Source organism: Platalea leucorodia (assembly GCF_965183815.1).
Source record: "Platalea leucorodia genome assembly, chromosome: W".
NCBI classification, from domain to species: domain Eukaryota; kingdom Metazoa; phylum Chordata; class Aves; order Pelecaniformes; family Threskiornithidae; genus Platalea; species Platalea leucorodia.
This window is the reverse complement of record NC_138859.1, coordinates 34,841,279-34,861,352: the sequence shown is the minus strand read 5'-3', so window position 1 is coordinate 34,861,352 and position 20,074 is coordinate 34,841,279. Positions and strand designations below refer to the sequence as shown.

At 45.6% G+C, this 20,074-nt stretch overlaps 1 pseudogene across 1 annotated transcript in view; it reads left to right on the top strand.

The window, feature by feature from the left end:
• Positions 1–382: 382 nt before the first annotated feature.
• Positions 383–20,074, top strand: part of LOC309601960 (SH2 domain-containing adapter protein B-like) — a 29,458-nt pseudogene continuing 9,766 nt past the window's right edge. The window contains exons 1-4 of the transcript in view: positions 383–467; positions 7,270–7,485; positions 9,965–10,163; positions 16,004–16,117. The product of the transcript in view is annotated as an SH2 domain-containing adapter protein B-like (transcript). The remainder of the gene's footprint in view (positions 468–7,269; positions 7,486–9,964; positions 10,164–16,003; positions 16,118–20,074) is intronic.

Genomic DNA, 20,074 nt, shown 5'->3' with positions numbered 1-20,074 from the left:
TATCTCAACCCATGAGTTTTCTCACTTTTACCCTTCCGATTCTCTCCCCCATCCCACTGTGGGGGAGTGAGCAAGCAGCTGCGTAGTGCTTAGTTGCCAGCTGGGGTTAAACCACAACAGTCCTTTTTTGGCGCCCAACATGGGGCTCGAACCTACGAGTTTTGAGATAATGACAGATTTGATTGGAATGTTCTAGATCAAATTTATAGCTGTTATTGCTGTTTAGCTATTAATCGGCAGGCTTCTGTGCTTGCCACGGGGCTTGCTTGCCTTACTGTATATTAAAGTCTAGTGCTCGTTAGCGGCTGCTTTTTGCTTTCGCTGCTTTCTGTACTGCTTATCATCTTACTCTGCTGTGCCTGGGAACATTTTGATAACAGCAATGGGATGTATACTTCTGAAGGGATTGTGGCCCAAGGATAAGTCCAGGCTGGAGAAGATACACCTCGAAGCGTCTGTGGCTGTGGGTAAGTCCATGCTGCAGCAGGTACACCTTGAAGCATCAGAAAATTAACTCTATCCCAGCTGAAAACAGGAGATATACTGACTCATGGATGGTGGCAAATGCCCTGTGGGGGTGGCTACAGCAATGGAAGCAGACCAACTGGCAGCGCAGAGGTAAACCCATCTGGGCTGTTGAATTGTGGCAAGATATTGCTGCCCAGGTAGAGAACCTGGTTGTAAAAGTACGTCACGTAGATGCTCAGGTACCCAAGAGTCGTGCCACTGAAGAACATCAAACCAACCAGCAGGTGGATCAGGCTGCTAAGATTGAAGTGGCTCAAGTGGGGACAGGCTGGGCATCGGTCAGTTGGTGGTGAGCAATTGTTTTTCATTTGCATCACTTGTCTTTCTTGGGTTTTACTTCTCTCTTTTTGTTATTTTTCATTTCATTACAATTTATTATTATTATTATATTATGTTATTTCAATTATTAAACTGTTCTTATCTCAACCCACAAGTGTCCTCACTTTTACTCTTCTGATTCTCTCCCCTGTCCCACTGGGGGTGCGGGGGAGTGAGTGGCTGTGTGGTGCTTAGTTGCCGGCTGGGGCTAAACCACGACACCTGGGCACTGGGGCTGATGGCTCTGCTGGGACACCCCTGGGAGGGGCCCAGACAAGGTGCTTATTCTTCCATTTGGGTTCCCACCTGCCATTGTGATCCTGTGCTCCTCTGGGCTTGTGGAGATGGGCCTTTGATGGACTGATGGCTCCTGTGATGTAACAACCCTCACAGTAAAAAGTGGTTCCTTATGTTCAGAGGGAACCTCCCGTGTTTCAGTTTGTGCCCATTACGCCTTGTCCTGTCACTGGGCACCACTGAAAAGAGCCTGGCTCCATCCTCTTTGCACCCTCCCTTCAGGTATTTCTGTACATGGATAAGATCCCCCCTCGAGCCTTCTCTTTTCTCTTCGGTAAACAGTCCCAGCTCTCTCAGCCTTTCCTCATAGGAGAGATGCTCCCAGTTTTGTGTCATCAACAAACTTGCTGAGGGTACACTGTGCCCCATCATCCAGATCCTTAATGAAGATGATGAACAGGACTGGACCCAGTATTGACCCCCGGGGTACACCGCTAGTGATTGGCCTCCAACTAGACTTTGTGCCACCGATCACCACCCTCTGGGCCCAGTCACTCAGCCAGTTTTCAATACACCTCACTGTCTGCTCATCCAGCCCATACATCAACAGCTTCTCTATGAGAATCTTATGGAAGACAGTGTCGAAAGCCTTCCTGAAGTCTATGTAGACAACATCCACTGATCTCCCCTCATCTAGCAGGCCAGTCATTTCACCATAGACATTTATCAAGTTGGTCAAGCATGACTTCCCCATGGTGAATCCGTGCCAACCACTCCCGATCACCTTCTTGTCCTTGGAAATGCAGAAGATTAAGAATCAGCTTTTCAAAATCCACTCCCTGCTTTGCTTTGGTCTTGACTATGATATTTTTCTGGACTGCTACCATCCTCTGAGTTCAGTTTTTAAAAAACAAAACAAAAAACCCAACCCCAAACTATAAAATGTCAAATGAAACTCGTATGCAAACATGTTGTGAGTTTGGCTGTTGTGTTGAGGAAGGAATGCTGTGGGAAGTAGTTGCTGTATGGGATTACAGTGCAAAACTTGAAATTGATTGTTCATTTTACCTCATAACCTCATAAGGTTTTAGTACAATGATAAACCTGAAGGCTTCTGTAGATGAAATGGGGAATTACTTGACCATTCAAATCACTCCTGACTGAATCACTGGATCATGAAAGCCTTCTTTTATACTATTTCTACATAGGTTTGACATGTGTCATAGTTAACAATCACAGAAGTGTTGGTGGGAAGGGTCCTGGTCCTCTGGAGGTCTCTAGTCCAAACTCCTGCTCACAGCAGGACTATTGCCAGCGCAAGATCAGGGCAGCCCTGGCTTTGCCTATCTGAGTCTTGAAAACCTACAAGGATGGAGATTTCCCCCCCACTTCTTTGGTAACCTGTTGTAGGGCTGTACTATTCTCCTAGTAAAGAAGTTTTTCTGTGTCAACCTGAACCTGTCAGGATGCAACTTTTGGTTGTTGCCCCTTGCTATACTGTCTGCCACCATCAAGAAGAGTTTGGTTTTGTCACCCTTGTGGCTGCCCTTTAAATAGCTGTAAGGCAGCTATTAGATTCACTTCCCCCCCGCACCCACCTTAGCCTCCTCTTTGCCAAGCCCAACTTCCTCAATCTCTCCTTATAGACCTTAGGCCCCTGACTCTCTTGGTAAATCTGTCAGTCCCTCTCCAGTTTCTCCATGTTCCTCTTGAACTGGGGTGTCCCAAGCTGGATACAGTAGTCCAGATATGGTCTCCTTCAGTGACTTCCCTCAATCTGCTGGCCAAGATCCTCTTAATGTATCTCAGTATGTGCTCTGTTCACTTTTCTTAGAATCATAGAATACCTCGAGTTGGAAGGGACCCATAAGGATCATCAAGTCCAACTCCCTGCTCCTCGCAGGACTACCTAAAATTAAACTATATGACTAAGAGCATCGTCCAGACGCTCCTTGAACTCTGACAGGCTTGGTGCCATGACCACTTCCCGGGGGAGCCTGTTCCAGTGACCGATCACCCTCTCAGTGAAGAACCTTTTCCTAATGTCCAATCTGAACTTCCCCTGACGCAGCTTCATTCCATTTCCACGTGCCCTATCGCTGGTATGGTGGGTTGACCCTGGCTGGATGCCAGGTGCCCACCAAAGCCACTCTATCACTCCCCCTCCTCAGCTGGACAGGGGAGAGGAAATATAATGAAAGGCTTGTGGGTCGAGATAAGGACAGTTTAATGAAAGCAGAAGCAAAGGCTGTGCGCGGAAAAATAAAAAGGAAAACAAAAAGATTTTATTCTCTACTTCCCATCAGCAGTGATGTCCAGCCACCCCCCCCGGGAAGCAGGGCCCCAGCACATGCAACGGTTGCTCTGGAGGACAAATGCCATAAAACAACGACTGCCCCCCATTCCTCCTCCTTTCTCCTAGCTTTTATTACTGAGCGGACGTCATATGGTATGGAATACCTCTTTGGTCAGTCTGGGTCAGCTGTCCTGGCTATGTCCCCTCCCAAGAGACAGCCTTGATGCTGCGCAAGCACCGCTCAGCAGCAGCCAAAACACTGGTGTGTTATCAACACCCTTCCAGATATCAATACAAAGCACAGCACTATGAGGTTTGCTATGGGGAAAATTAACTCCATCTCACCCAATACAGCTGGTCACCAGAGAGAGGAGATCAGCACCTCCCCCTCCACTGCCCCTCTTGAGGAAGTTGTAGACTGCGATGAGGTCACCCCTCAGCCTTCTCTTCTCCAAGCTGAACAAACCAAGTGACCTCAGCCACTCCTCCTAAGTCTTGCCCTCAAGACCTCTCACCATCTTGGTCGCCCTCCTCTGGACACACTCCAATAGTTTGATGTCCTTCTTATATTGAGGCACCCAAAACTGCACACAGTACTCGAGGTGGGGCCGCACCAGTGCGGTGTAGAGTGGGACAATCACCTCCCTCGACTGGCTAGCTATGCTATGCTTGATGCACCCCAGGACACAGTTGGCCCTTTTGGCTGCCAGGGCACATGGTTGACTCATATTCAACTTGCCATCAACCCAAACCCCCAGATCTCTTTCCATGGGGCTGCTCTCCAGCCTCTCCTCCCCCAATTTGTACGTATAACCAGGATTATCCCATCCCAGGTGCAGAATCCAGCACTTGCTCTTGTTAAATTTCATATGGTTGGTGATTGCCCGGCTCTCTAGTCTATCCAGATCTCTCTGTAAGGCCTCTCTACCCTCGAGGGAGTCCACAGCTCCTCTTAATTTAGTATCATCGGCAAACTTACTTAATGTACATTTGACTCCTGCATCCAGATCATTTACAAAAACATTAAAGAGCACTGGCCCTAAAATCGAGCCCTGGGGAACCCCACTGGTTCCATCCTGATGGAACCCACTGGCCGCCATCCTGATGTAACCCCATTTACTAAAACTCGTTGAGCCTGACCCATCAGCCAATTGTTCACCCATCATATTATGGACTTGTCTAGCTGCGTGCTGGACATTTTGTCCAGAAGGATACTGTGAGAGACACTATCAACAGCTTTGCTAAAATTAAAATTTAGCTTTGCTAAAATTAAAACAAAAACACTTGTATTGGCTTCTCTTAGTCAACTAGATGGGTGACCTTGTCATAAAAGGAAATTAAGTTAGTTAAGCAGGACTTTCCCCTCATGAACCCGTGTTGGCTATGACCAGTGACTGCATTGTCTCTCAAGTGTTTTTCAATAACCCCCCCGAATAACCTTCTCCCTAATTTTACCAGGCACTGAAGTGAGACTGACAGGCCTGTAATTACCAGGGGCTTCCTTCTTACCCTTCTTGAAAATTGGCACAACATTTGCCAGCTTCCAGTTGACTGGGACCTCTCCAGACTCCCAAGACTGTTGAAAAATAATGGAGACAGGTCCCACGATGACATTGGCCAGCTCTTTCAGTAACCTGGGATGAATCCCATCAGTCCCCATAGACTTATGTGCATCCAGCTGGAGCAGCAAGTCTCAAACAAGTTCAGAGTGGGCTGGGAGTTTATCATCCCCCCAGTCACGGTCTTCCAATACAGGGCTCTGGGGGTCCCAGGGCCCATCATCGGTGTTAAAGACAGAGGCGAAGAAGGCATTAAACGTCTCCGCTTCGTCTACGTCCCTATTTGTGAGGTGACCAACCTCATCAAGTAACAGACCAGTGTTATCTCTGATCCTCCTTTTGCTGTTAACATATTTAAAAAAGCCCTTTTTGTTGTCCTTCACAGTGCTGGCCAGCTTGAACTCTAATCGAGCTTTAGCTGCACAAATTGTCTCCCTACAGTGGCGAACAGCATCTCTGTAGTCCTCCCGTGTCGCCTGTCCTTGCTTCCAATGTCCATACTCTTTCCTTTTCCACCTAAGTTCTAGAAGGAGATCCCTGCTCAGCCAAGCCAGCATTCTACCCTGCTTGCTTCTTCAGCTACAGCGTTTATAACTGAAAACCCTAGAGTGAATTTAAAGGTAAACTTCATGTGTTCCTTAATACTAAGATGATATGAACTGGAGTCTGATTACCACTGGTTTTATTTTATGATTTTTTTATGTTAATCTTAGCTAACTTTCCGCTGATAGTCTGGCTTCTCTGGGTATAACTGCTGAGAATCCTATGTCCCCACATTTGATTTTTGTGGGGTCTATTTTTGTGGGTCTCTGGATTAAATAGTCAGCATCGTTGACTTGCCCTCCTAAACACTTTACTGTGTATAGATACTTAAGTGTTCTTGGGGCACAATGTGCTGTCTGTGTGAATTTGTTCAGTGAGTACTGTACACTTCTTGTAATCTGTTTCTGCCCAACCTGGGGAAAGGGGAGGAGACTGTCAATCATAGAATCATACAACATCCCAGGTGGGAAGGGATCTCAAAAGATCGTCTGGTCCAACCTTTTGTGGGAAAGGGAGCCTAGATGAGATTGTCTAGCACCCTGTCCAATCGCATCTTGAAACCTCCAGTGATGAGAACTCTACCATGTCCCTGGGGAGGATGTTTTAGTGAATGATTAGTACCAGAATACTGTGATGACGTTCCCCTCTGAGCCTTCTCTTCTCCAAGGGAGAAAAGACCCAACTCCTTCAGTCTTTCCTCATAGGGCAGGTTCTCCAGCCCTTTGATCATCTTCGTGGCCCTCCTTTGGACCCTCTCCAGTCTGTCCGCATCTTTCTTGAATTGTGGGGACCAGAACTGGACACAGCGCTCCAGATGCAGCCTGACACGTGCTGAGTAGAGTGGGATGATCACATCTCTATCTCTGCCAGTAATGCCCATGTGGATGCAGCCCAGGATCCGATTTTCCTTTGTTGCTGCAGCAGCGCACTGCTAACTCATGTTCAGCTTGTTGTCCACCAGCACCCCTGGGTCCCTTTCAGCAAGGCTGCTTCCCAGCCACACAGATCCTAGCCTGTACTGGGCTCATTGGTTATGTTGTCCCAGGTGCAGGACTTTGCACTTGTCTTTGTTAAACCTCATACTGTTCTTGCTAGTCCACTCTTCCAGCCTGTCCAGGTCTCTCTGTAAGATGATGTGTCCCTTCTGATGTGTCCACCTCATCACCCAGTTTGGTGTCATCAGCAAACTTGGTAAGAGTGCTTTCAATCCCATCATCCAGATCATTTATGAAGATGTTGAACAGCGTGGGGCCCAGTATCAATCCCTGGGGGACCCCACTTGTGACAGGCTGCCAGCCTGAGTAGAAAAACATTGATCACCACCCTCTGAGGGTGGCCTGTTAGCCAATTTCCTACCCATCTCACAGATCACCCATCCAGTCTGTATCTTGCCAGTTTGTCCAGGAGAAGGCTGTGGGAAACAGTGTCGAAAGCTTTGCTGAATTCTAGGAAAACAGTATCCACTGCTCTCCCCATGTTGACAGAAAATTTTATTTTGTTGTAGAAGGTGATCAGGTTAGTCTGGAATGATTTTTCTTTGGTAAATCTATGTTAGATTTGTCAAATTGTTGGATTTACCAAAATGATGTGTTTTTTTTCTTAGCTAGAGTAACCACTGGTTCCTGCAAGTTACCAAATAAAAAGATTGAATTTAGAAGTCCTGTAGTAGCATGCTGTTTGTAGTAGTTGAATATTATGGAGTGCATGGAAGTTGAATACTCTAAAACTGTTACCTTCAATGATAAAACATGTTCAGTAGTCACACTGGTGCAATTTTCTCTCTTACAGCATTTCAGAGACAGGGGAGTGTGAAGTCCCAGCAGAAAAGCATGCAGCTCTATGACACACCCTATGAACCAGAAGACAATGGTACAGAATCAGATTCTGAAAGTGTAGTCAGTCAGCACTTACAAGAAAGTAAGTTGCCACAGGATGATGACAGACCTGCTGATGAATATGATCAGCCATGGGAGTGGAACAGAGTTACCATCCCAGCATTGGCAGGTAGGATTATTAGATCTCAGATGTGAAACTTGTATTTATTGTACCCCTCGATGCGAATTAAACACATTTGTGCTCAAGTATAAAGAGATTTAATGAACAATGCATTAGACAGAGTCATAGAATCATAGAATGGTTTGGGTTGGAAGGGACCTTAAAGATCATCTGGTTCCAACCCCCCTGCCATGGGCAGGGACACCTTCCACTAGACTAGGTTGCTCAGAGCCCCGTCCAACCTGACCTTGAACACTTCCAGGGAGGGGGCACCCACAACTTCTCTGGGCAACCTGTTCCAGTGCCTCACCACCTTCATAGTGAAGAACTTCTTCCTTCTATCTAATCTAAATCTACCCTCTTTCAGTTTAAAGCCATTACCCCTTGTCCTATCACTATGATCCCTTGTAAAAAGTCCCTCTCCAGATTTCTTGTAGGCCCCCTTCAGGTACTGGAAGGCTGCTATAAGGTCTCCCCGGAGCCTTCTCCTCAGCCTTTCCTCATAGGAGAGGTGTTCCAGCCCACTGATCATCTTCGTGGTCCTCCTCTGGACTCGCTCCAACAAGACCATGTCCTTCTTGTGTTGGGGGCCCCAGAGCTGTATGCGGTACTCCAGGTGGGGTCTCACGAGAGCAGAGTAGAGGGGGAGAATCACCTCCCTTGACTTGCTGGTCACGCTTCTTTTGATGCATCCCAGTATACAGTTGGCTTTCTGGGCTGCAAGCGCACATTGCCGGGTCATGTTGAGCTTCTCATCAACCAACACCCCCAAGTCCTTGTGTGTTAGGAGACTTTGAGCACTGTGTGTTATGCTGTTGATCAGCGTAAATTGCACAAAAGGTGGTGCATGGCCTGATCAGTGTGAATTGCACAAAGGTGGTGCGTGGCCTGATCAGCATAAACCATACATTCATGAGAAAAAGAAATGGGAAAAGCACCCGGCATAGAAAAGGGGACGCCCTTGGCCAAGTTTTTACATAATTGGGAGAAAATTTATGGTGCAGCGGAATTATCTAAAAAGCGTGCAATCAAATTATGCCAACATAAACAGCCGTTTCTTGCAAGAATGGCAGGAGGGAGCTCCCTGCAGTCATGACCAACCTGGGGAACAAACTAATGTATTTGAGACATTGACTGGAGGATAGGTACCCATACCAGATGGATTACTGGTATGTATGGCATGCATGACCTGGGGAGAGAAAGCTTCCAAGACAAAAGTCGAAAAAGAAAAAGGGGGTAATTGTAGCAGTAGCAGAAGCTACCACACAAGAAACTCCTGTAAGTAGTTCAACCCCACCTTATCTGTCCTCTCTATCTTCTTCTGATTCTCCTCCTGTTTACCTTCCGGCTGCCGGGACACTTTCCTATCACTATGACTCATGTTCCTAATCCTACTGCTGTGCAACCTGGGGCCTGGCGGAGACTGGGCCAGTGTTAAACTTTTATAGGCACCAGCCTTGGAAACCTAGTGACTTAGCGGTGTGGGGAAGTAAGATGCCCCGCCTAAGGGAAGATGCCGAGAGGTGTGCCCAGCTACTCTCGAATACATGTGCAGAGTGTAATCCCAATTGGAGTGACACTTGAATACTATCAAGGGAACTCTCTCACCTTGACGAAAGAGAGAAAATAATGAATAAGGATGCTGAATTGGCTCAACAGGTGATCCAAAGAACTCCCTTGCTTTCTAACTTTCCTCACCAAGGTGGGAAGCTAGGTGCAGCTGGGTAAGGAAACCGATGTAATGAAACTCAATAACAGAGTGTTATTAAGCAGGTATTCTTTATTGCAGCGCTGGGCAGCACTGGGGATTCTCCACCATGAGTGCTCCACCGATTTAGTAGACTTTCAGAGATTATATACTATAAAGTCATACATATTCACAGGATTTCTGAGAAATCATTTACATAAACATGAGATTTCCTGGAACTTATTAACATATGCAAATGTCCGATCCGCATGCGCAGTCATCTCCCGTGGTGGTCTTCAGGTGGTCTTTGGGGGTCTTCAGATGAAGGCTCGTAGTCTTCTTCCCTGTGTTTGCTGATTGACCTTTGCTTCTGCGCAAACTCAGTCCTAGGATCACGTAAACGGTGTCCTTCAAGGCTGTTGTCATTCTTTTGTGACTTCCTATCTTCCATGCATTTGTTCTCCCAAGGCCCAGTTGTCTGAGATGGGATTATCCCGGAGCCCCCTTATCTTACAACCATTATAATTACTCCCTAAATGACAAAGGCCTTTCTTTTGTTTAGTTAAGTGACTAAGATATTTAAAATATCCTCCTTGCCCCTAGGCTTTAATTCTTTCAGGAGGCATTTTGATGCAGTGGCTTTGTCTGTCTTGGCTTTAATCCTTTCACAGGCAGGAGGAAACAGAAACCCCTGGACAGCAAATGATCCAAACTGAGACTAAAATCATGCAGGGGATCGAGCCGTTTGTCAGACAGGGCTCTGGAATTTAATAGAAGCCATTAGAACATGTGGGGAACTAGGGGTGAACTGGACTAAAGTACAAGAATGCAGGCAGAGACCTGATGAGGATCCTAGTGATTTTTGGGGACAACTCCGGCAAGCTCTGCTAAAATACGGAAGAATGACGCCACAGAATTTTAATGACGTGCTCACGATTAGCGTCTTTGTGGACCAGGCGGTGCCCGATATACGGGATTACTTTAAAGAACACATGCCCAGGTGGCAGGGAGAGTATTTGTAAAATATTTTGAGTGTTGCTGTGTTTGTATATGATGGGTTCGAGGAAAGGCAAAAAGCTGAGCAGATTAAAGAAAAAAAAAAAAAAAGAAAGAAAAAAGAAGAGAAAAAAAAGGCAAAAGAATAGGAGGCAAGTTTACTGGCTGCAGCTTTAGTAAGGAATTTGCAAGTGAGAGATGAGGGCTGGGGGGAAGACGACCGGATACAAGGTCTGAGCTACGACGGGGAAAAGAAGAAAGGGGAACGGGAAGGAATGCTGGAAAGGAGTGTTATTATTGTGGGAACTTAGGGCATATAGAGTGGGAATGCCCACTCCGGCCACGGGAAAGGACAAAAGAAGGAAATTTTCACCAGGAAGAGTTGCCTCGGGAAGATTCGCAATCACAATGACTAGAAGAAAGAGACCCTGCGGATCTTGAAGCAGAAAGAATAGAAATTTTTAATATGTGGGTAACCCAATTGGATCAGCAGAGACATATTATAGGTAAAGTTGAAGGTCGTGAAGTTGAATTCTTGGTGGATACGGGAGCCACATTATTCCTTTTGAATTTTACCCCGAGACGGTCTCGGACCACAGACAGAATTCTAATATGTGGAGTCACAGGACAAAGACAGCAGAATTTGAGTAAACCCCTATTAGTAACCATAGGAAACAAGAGTATATGGGGGTGATTTGTATTGGAGGGGGACTCCCCAGCGTGCCTGTTAGGGAGAGATCTCTTGCAGGCTCTGGATGTAGAATTACACTTGTCACCTGAAGGAACAGATTTAATAATTGTGGGAATGACTGTAGTCACTGGAAGCCCAAATAATGAGCTAAAAATACCGGAAGTATTGAAATCGGTACCAACAAAGCTGTGGAGTAAAACTAGGACTGATCTAGGATTACTAGTTTCAGCTCAACCCGTAAACAAAAAAACAAAGGGAGGAGACCCCCCCTCCGGCTGTGAAACAGTATCCGATTCCTCAAGAATCTGAGAAGAGCATTCAAAAGCAAATAGACCGGTATTCAGCCCAAGGGATTCTGAAAGTGTGTGTATCACCGTATAATACTCCTATACTCCCCGAAAAAAGGAATAGATTAGGTGAAGATGGAGACCTGGAATATCGTTTTGTATAAGTTCTATGGGTAGTTAATCAGCACGTAGTGACTCCTCATCCAGTAGTGCCTGACCCTTCTACCATACTTTTACAAATACCGCATTGGGCAAGATATTTTACTGTGATTGATCTAACCGCTGCCTTCTTTAGCATCCCTTTAGGTGAGGACAACCAACTTCTGTTTGCCTTTACGTGGAAAGGTCAGCAATTAACCTGGTGTCGAGGACTGTTATGGAACCAGAATTGTCTCGACATTGCCATTCTACCACCATCTTCTGGGTTCGACATCCAGCCCCCGACGAAACCACCACAGGATGCCCATGCAGAGACCAGGACACGAAAGGCAGGACCATGAACTGCACGCATGCCTGCGCAGAGACCAGGGCGCGAAAGGCAGAGGCCGGGACGCGAAAGGCGGGGCCATGGACTGCACGCACGCCTGCGCAGACACCAGGGTGCAAAAAGCGGAGGCCAGGACGCGAAAGGCGGGGCCATGAACTGCACGCACGCCTGCGCAGACACCAGGGCGTGAAAAGCAGAAGCGCAAACTGCATGTAGGCAGACCTGTTCTGCGCATGTGCATGGCCCTATAAAAGGACCGCGTGCGCCTTTTGAGGTCCTCTTTCTCTTCTTGTCCTACCCCGCGCACCTCCTTGGAAGCTGCTCCTGCGGACACAGAGACTGGACCGACTGGACCTTTGATCGATGGGACAACGCCGGACACAGAGTGGCGGTAGCTAGTTCCCCTACGTGGCTCTTTTCTCACCCGCCTGAGCACGTTCTTTCTATTTTTCTCTCTTTTTCTCTCTTTTTTTCTTTTTTTTCCCCTCATCTCCCTACCCGGTCCTCACCCCTTCGTTCACCAAAATAAAGTTAAAAGGTTGTACGGCATTTGACCTCATTTGCGTCTTAATCTCGTCCTTGGGATCATATCGAAACCTCTCCCGACATTGGATCGGGACACCTGGACTCTTCTCCCACAAGGGTTTGGAGGGCCTCCTGCAATTTTTTTCACGAATACTGAGAAATGATTTGAGAGAGATAAAATTACCGGGCGAATTGGCTCTTGTACAATACGCAGATGATTTGCTAATAGCGAGTAAAGATGAGGATGCCTGTATAAAAGACACTATACATCTATGTACTGCCTTAGCAGAGAAAGGTCATCGTGCATCTCCATCCAAACTTCAGCTGTGTCAGAAGGAAGTTCAATATTTAGGATTTATCCTAAGGGAAGGGCAGCGAGTAATAGTCTCAGAAAAGAATAGAAGCTTCTGCGTCCAGTCACAAAGAAACAGTTGCGAGGGTTCCTTGGAGCTGTGGGATTTTGTCGACCATGGATTCCTGGGTTGGGAGAATTAACAAGATCCCTGACAAAAGTAACAAGTAACGAGTAAGTAGAACCTATTGCATGGGATCCGGAAAAGGAGCAAGCTTTTAAAACAATAAAAGGAGATTTGGCATCAGTTCCCGCTCTTGGACTCTCAGACTATACAAAACCCTTTAATTTGTATGTACATGAGTGAAAAGGGATAGCCAGTGGAGTAATAATGCAGGAATTAGGTCTGCATCACAGGCCAGTCACCTATTATTCAACTCAGCTTGATCCAGTGGCGGCAGAAGCACCAGCTTGTATTAAATCAGCAGCGGCAACAGCGGCTATATTGGAGAAAAGTCACCCACTTATCTTAGGACATTCAGTGACAGTTTATGATGTCCCACATGAAGCAGAAATACTACTGAAGCAATATGTGACCTAAGCATTGTCACCACAACGGACACATAGGTATGAACTAATTCTCCTAGTGGCAGATAATGTTATTCTGAGGAGTTGCAATAGCCTGAATCCTGCGATGTTGTTACCATTGCCTGATGAAGGGGAAGAACATCATCAGTGTGAATGGGTAATGCTTACTTCTAGCAAACCATGAACAGATTTAACTGATGTTCCTTTGCAGAATCGAGATTTGGCTTTGTTTGTAGATGGCTCATCCTACTATTTGCACGGACAACAATGGACTGGGTATGCTGTGGTCAGCCAAGGACAAGTGATAGAAGCTGAACCACTCCCGACAAGGCTGAGCGCACAAGGAGTGGAACTGACAGCTTTGATGTGTACAGCTCGTCTAGGAAAGAGAAAATGAGTCAATATCTACATGGACTCTCGGTATGCCTTCGGGGTGTGCCATGCGATAGGAATGCTATGGAAAGAACGAGGATATCTCACATCATCAGGGAAAAGGGTATCCAATGGAGAGGAAATAAGCAATTTGCTGGAATTGGTCCAACTACCCAAAGAAATTGTTGTGATACATTGCCCAGCCCATACCAAGGACACTACAGAAATTAGTAAAGGAAACGCCTTAGCTGATGCAGCTGCGAAGGCTGCAGCCCGGCAACCTCTGAGAGAGTGTATGGTTGCAATCTCAATGGAAAATCGGAACGAATGACCAAATTTAAGAGACCCCCCCAAAACAATGGGAGAAGTGGGAAGCAAAACAAGATGACAGCGGAACATGGATGCTTGGAGGAAAACCAGTTTGCCAAAGAAATATTTAATTACCGTGTCCAGGTGGTTTCACGACAAAGCTCATGGAGGAGCAGAGGCAGTGGCTAACCAGGTGCAAAAAATATGGACAGCACCAGGAATTTCTGCCGCCACAAAAAGGATCACGAGTAGCTGCGCAACCTGCCAAAATTTTTCAAGTATCAAGATGAGCTCAGAGTTAGGGGGACGACCATGGGCCTACTTCCCTTCTCAGGGATGACAAATAGATCGCACAGATATGCTATCCACCAGTGGATACAAACACTTAGTAATTATAGTAAACCAATTGTCAGGTTGTGCAGAAGTTTTCTCCATGAGAAAAGCGGAAACAGGGAGAGTAGTAAAAGTAGTAGTGAGGGGCCCAAAAATGAACACAGTATTCAAGGTGCGGCCTCACCAGTGCTGTGTACAAGGGGATGATCACTTCCCTGGTCCTGCTGGCCATGCTATTTCTGATACAAGCCAGGATGCCATTGGCCTTCTTGGCCACCTGGGCACACTGCTGGCTCATGTTCAGACAGCTATCAACCAGCACCCCCAGGTCCTTTTCCGCCAGGCAGCTCTCCAGCCACTCTTCCCCAAGCCTGTAGCTGTAGCAATGGGGTTGTTGTGACCCAAGTGCAGGACCTGGCACTTAGCCTTGTTGAACCTCATACAGTTGGCCTCGGCCCATCGATCCAGCCTGTCCAGATCCCTCTGTAGGGCCTTCCTACCCTCCAGCAGCTCAACACTCCCACCCAACTTGGTGTCATCTGCAAACTTACTGAGGGTGCACTCGATCCCCTCGTCCACATCATCGATAAAGATATTAAACAGAACCGGCCCCAACACTGAGCCCTGGGAAACACCACTTGTGATCGGCCGCCAACTGGATTTAACTCCATTCACCACCACTCTCTGGGCCCGGCCATCCAGCCAGTTTTTTACCCAGCAGAGAGTGCACTTATCCAAGCCATGAGCAGCCAGTTTCTCCAGGAGAATGCTGTGGGAAATGGTGTCAAAGGGTGCTGCTTATCACGTGATGGGGCTGTAAAAGCCTCTTTTTCTAGTCTATCCTGAATATGCAAGAGCATAACTCTCTTGTTAGCTCTTTCTAATGCAGACTCTGGTTGTAACTGGAGAGGGCACACCATGAATTTTCAGTGTCAGTAGCAACTTTTCTTTAGGCTGTTCACCAGATTTGACAACAGAGCTGGCATTCATGTTCTGAACTCCAGTATGCCACTTAAGTCAAAGTCATTTCTCTGGCAACTACTTGCTTAGTGTTTAGTTGGAACAACTCCCTTCTTGGAGGACGTTAGCAGGGAAATAAGATTAATATAAATAGAAGGAAACTTTTGCACAAGGACTGTCACGGTCCCTTGTGGTTCAGAGTACAACTGACAATTGATTGGGGGGGGATTCCCTCAGAGATGGGATTAATACAATGCGATGCCAAGCATATTATGCAGCTAGCAAAGGTTGCAGGGGGGTGTGTGTGGAAATGTATCTTATGTCCTATGAAGCATTTGTTCCTGGATTGCAAGGTTTTAATCCCAGATGCAGTACAGTAAATCCCAAGGAGGCTCTTCTCTTGCATGGACAGTTTAAAGAAGGACACACCTCCCCTACCCCCCATTTACAACCCTGTATAGAAAAAGTGTTTTTATTTTAGCTCTTTTCAGTGGGAAAACAGACTTCTCTATCACTTTTCTTCATTTCAGTTTTATTGCAAATTTCTCCCAATTTTAACTGTTCCTATTCTTCACATGAGATTTTCTTTTTGCTCAGTTTTGCTCCCAAATAAATATATGTATACCAGTAGATCAGTTCAGTTGAAATATTGACATTTTCTTTATTGGATGGGGGACACAGAATAAGTATATGTGTTAGAGATCTCTTAGTGTTCTCAAATTAGAGATTATAATATGTTCTACTGTGTGGGAACCTGCATATACATGACAATGTGTGCCTTCATCTAAGCTTTACCTTTCAGCCAAAAAGATCTACAACCCTTCTCAAGCTGTAAAAATATAGAGTTAGATAATGCAAGCAATTATTTTTTTTTTAATCTTTATGATATCCTAAAGATGCTATCCTTAAAATGTTAACTAGTTCATAATTTAAAGAAATGAAGCAATGAAAGTAGTGTGAGTTAGAATAAATGAGTGTTTTCTCTCTAACTTTGTTCTAGGTGGTATCATGGAGCAATCAGTCAGACAGGCTGAAAACCTGTTACAGTTATGTAAAGAATGTAGTTACCTTGTAAGAAATAGTCAAACAAACATGACTATTCTCTTTCACTGAAGTAAGTACAAGTCAGTAAGTGCAACTTAAAAACAGAACTTCTGGTGCATAAAAAAAAAAGAAAAAAGAAAGTTCATTGCACGAGTTAAACACAGTAAAGTACCTAGAGGAATCTTAGACTGTTGGCCTGGATGCTGTTTAGTGACAGTCATTAGATTCAGGTTTTAAACTTGCGTGATGTTAAAAGAGCTTCATTCCTTGTTTGGTGGTACTTAAAGAAAAACCCAAGCATATTTTATTTACCTTTTGGCTTTTGATTTAAAATGTTTCTGCTCCATTTCAGTTCTGAATAGGCACCTATATTGTTTGCCTTTGGTTTTAGAGCCTTTTACAAAAAGGCAAGGGGCTTCCTTGTAATAGATCTTTTTAAAACCTTCTGTGTGGAAGATTTTATGTGGCTTACTGTAGTATGAGTGGGGGATATTAGTACAGTTTTTAGACAGCAATAATGTCAACCAAGTCTTAGCATCCTCAGATGCATCCTGTCAGGTCCCATAGACTTATATGTTCCATTAGTAGATTTTTCCAAACTCGACCCTCTTCTACTATCAGTAGTTCAGTTTCTTTTGTTGTTGCTTTTTGACATAGAGGCTGACCCAACCTATGAAGATTGAGGCAAGGAAGGAATCAAGTACCTCAGCCTTTTTTGTGCCAGTTATAAACTAACTTGCTAGTCCCATTCAGAAGCAGACCTGCATCTTCCTTGTACTTCCACTTGCTACTAACATAACTATAGAAGCCTTTCTTGTTATTTTTTGCATGTCTTGCCAGTTTGAGCTCTACCTGAACTCTTTTCTTCCTAACTGCATTTTGGTATTTTTATATTCCTCTTTGGGATTCTTACCCTTTTTCCATCTCATATGTTTCTTTTGCATTTGAGCACTCTTGGTAGCTCAATGTGTAACCAGGCTGGTTTCTTGTTATGCCTTCTCCTTTTCCTTCTTGGTGGGGATGGACTGCTCTTGTGCATCAAGAAGGTTGTCTCTGAAAATCTCCCAGCATACCCGAGCTCCTCTGCCCTCCAAGTGAGGCTCCCATGGGAGGCCTCCTGGCAGTTTACTGAGCAACTTGACTTTCACTTTTCCAAAGTCCAGGATCTGTCTTTCTCATACCCCTTAGGATGTTAAATCCTATGATCTTGTGGTCACTGCAGCCAAGGCTGTTGTTGATGGTAATGTCTCCAAACAAGTTTTCTTTATTTGTAAGTAGTAGTTCCAGAAGAGTGCTTGGGCACTGCCATGTTGCTTTCCCAGCAACTATCAGGGTAACTGAAATCACCTATGAGAATCAGGGCCTGCAGACCTGAGGCTTCTTTGAGTTGAGCTGTCTTCACCCCTCCTCCTCTTCTATCTTTTTGGTCTTTCTGAATAGCTTGTAACCATCCATTGCAGTACCCCAGTCATGTGAGCTATCCCATCAATGATATGGTCTGTTAATGCTGTATACTGACTCCTTGTGTTGACTAATATTCTGATTTTGCCCCTCTAGATCTCACTTTAACCTCTTTTACCCATGGTCAACTATTTATCAGTGACAGTTATGTTCTTTGCAGATTTTTTTTTTCCCTTAGGAGCTGTCCTGGCATTTTGCAAATATAACCACTGCTCTTTATTCAGCATTAGGAGACAGTCATAATGCTTAACTGTACCCTAGTAACCTACAAACCTGCTTGATCTGCTAGCATCCTGCTTCAATTTTTCTTGCAATCCTGCCAGTTTTATTCACCATTATCTGCAAACTTCTGACAAATTTCCCGTTTGAATGATACCTTTTTGGTCTTAGAAATAAATTGCCTGTGTTCCTTAACACCCAATTCCTGCTCACTGCCATCTTCCTTTTTCTCCTCCCCCTCCATGATATTGTATATCACTTGTTGCTGCTTTTATACCCTCTGTTAATGAAGATAGTACTGTGTACACACACAGTACTTCACCACACACTGCTGAAATACTGTGTGCAGTGGGTTTTTTTGGGGTAGTGGAGGAGCTGTTGTTCTTTATGCTTGCAGAACTATGTTCCTGGACAACTCCCAGGTTTAATTCATGATCCTCTGATGAAACATTTCTTCATAGTCAGACTTGTTCATAACTTTTAGATGTGTAAAACAGTCCCTGTCCAAGTGCTGAACACCCACTACTACTTTGGATTTGATTCCTTTGTCCAATGATGTGTGATCAGGCTGGGGTGTGTTGCTTGTGTTTTGCATTTTACTTGTTGGGTAGAGCTGCCAAGGAAATACAGCCAAATTGGTGAGATTTAAATTGGATAAGTGGATTACAATGTGGTTAGAAAATTGGCTGAACCATTGGTTTCAAAGGGTTGTGATGAGCAGTACAGAGCTCAACTGGCAAGCAGTTGCTAGTGGTGTCTCTCAGCAATTGATTCTGGGACCAATGCTATTTCATATTTTCATTAACAACCTGGATGACTATACCACATCCATCTCTTCTTCCCCCCCTTCCAATTTGGTAATCTATGGTAGTCTTTGCTGTAGTGACTCTGGAATAGTGGCTTTCAAGATCCTTGGGGGGGGGGGGTAACAGAGTACAGACCTTGTACTTCAGGAGAGCAGAGCTCTTCTTTTTTATGGAACTGGTATGTGGTATCCAATCGAAGGCAGCCTTGAAGAGCAAAGGAGCTCAGGAAAGTTGGCTTCTCCAAGCACAAGGACAGTCCATCCCAATCAATAATCAGAAAAACAACTAGGTGGAGCAGAGGACTTACTTGCTTGCTTAAGCAGGGAACTCATGACTGAGTGCCAATGCAAAAAGACAGTACATTGGGAGGCTACAAAGGAGGAATTTAGAAACAATGCCTACACAGGTAGGGATAATGTGAGGAAAGCTAAAGCTCAACTGGAGTGGAGACTTGGAAGGGACATCAAGGGCAACAACAAGAGCTTCTACCACTGCATTAGTAGTAAAAGACTGAACAAGAAAAATGCAGCCCTGTTGCTTAATGGGGTGGGTGATTGTGACAGCAGGCATAGAGAAGCCTTGAGTTGCTTAATGGTTTATATGCATCAGTCTTCACCGACAAAGACACTAAACACAGAGGCCTGAGAGAAAGGGTTCAAGGAGAACTGCCTACAGTGGATGAGGATTGTGTCAGGGATTACTTGAGGGAACGTGACCGATAATAGAAGTCCATGGGACCTGACAAGCTGCATCCAAGGTTGCTGAGAGAACTGGTTGATGTCCTCGCAGGGCCACTCTGTCATCTTGGAAAAGTGGAGAAAGGGGAAGTTTTCCAGTCGATCCCCAGGTTGTCAGCCTCTCTTCAGTCCCTGGGAACATCAGAGAGTGAGACTTTTGGGAACATGTTTCTGGGCACATGGGAAAAAAAACAAAAAACTGATTGGGAGCTGTCAGCATGGGTTTTGCTGAAGGTAAATCATTTAGGGCCACCTAGAGCCAGCTGCCCAGGACCAGGTCCAGATGGCTTTTGACTGTATAAAGGAGGGAGACTCCATAACTTCTCTGAGCAACATGTTCCACTGCTCAGTCACCTTCACAGTTAAAAAGTATTTCCTGATGTTCAGAGGGAACCTCCTGTGTTTCAGTTTGTGCCCATTGCCTCTGGTCCTGTCACTGGGCACCACTGAAAACAGTCTGGGTCTGTCTTCTTTGCAGATGTTTACACACATATTGATGAGCTTCCCCCTGAGCCTTCTCTTCTCCAGGCTGAACAGTCCCAGCTCTCAGCCTTTCCTCGTAGGAGATAGATATGCTCCAGTCCCTTCATCATCCTTGTGGCCCTTTGCTGGACACTCTCCAGTATGCCCATGTCTCTCTTGTGCTGAGGAGCCCAGAACTGGACACAGGACTCCAGGTGTGGCCTCACCAGTGCTGAGCAGAGGGAAAGGATCACCTCCCTCAACCTGCTGGCAACACTCCTCCCAATGCAGCCCACGATACTGTTAGCCTTCTTTGCGGCAAGGGCACATTGCTGGTTCATG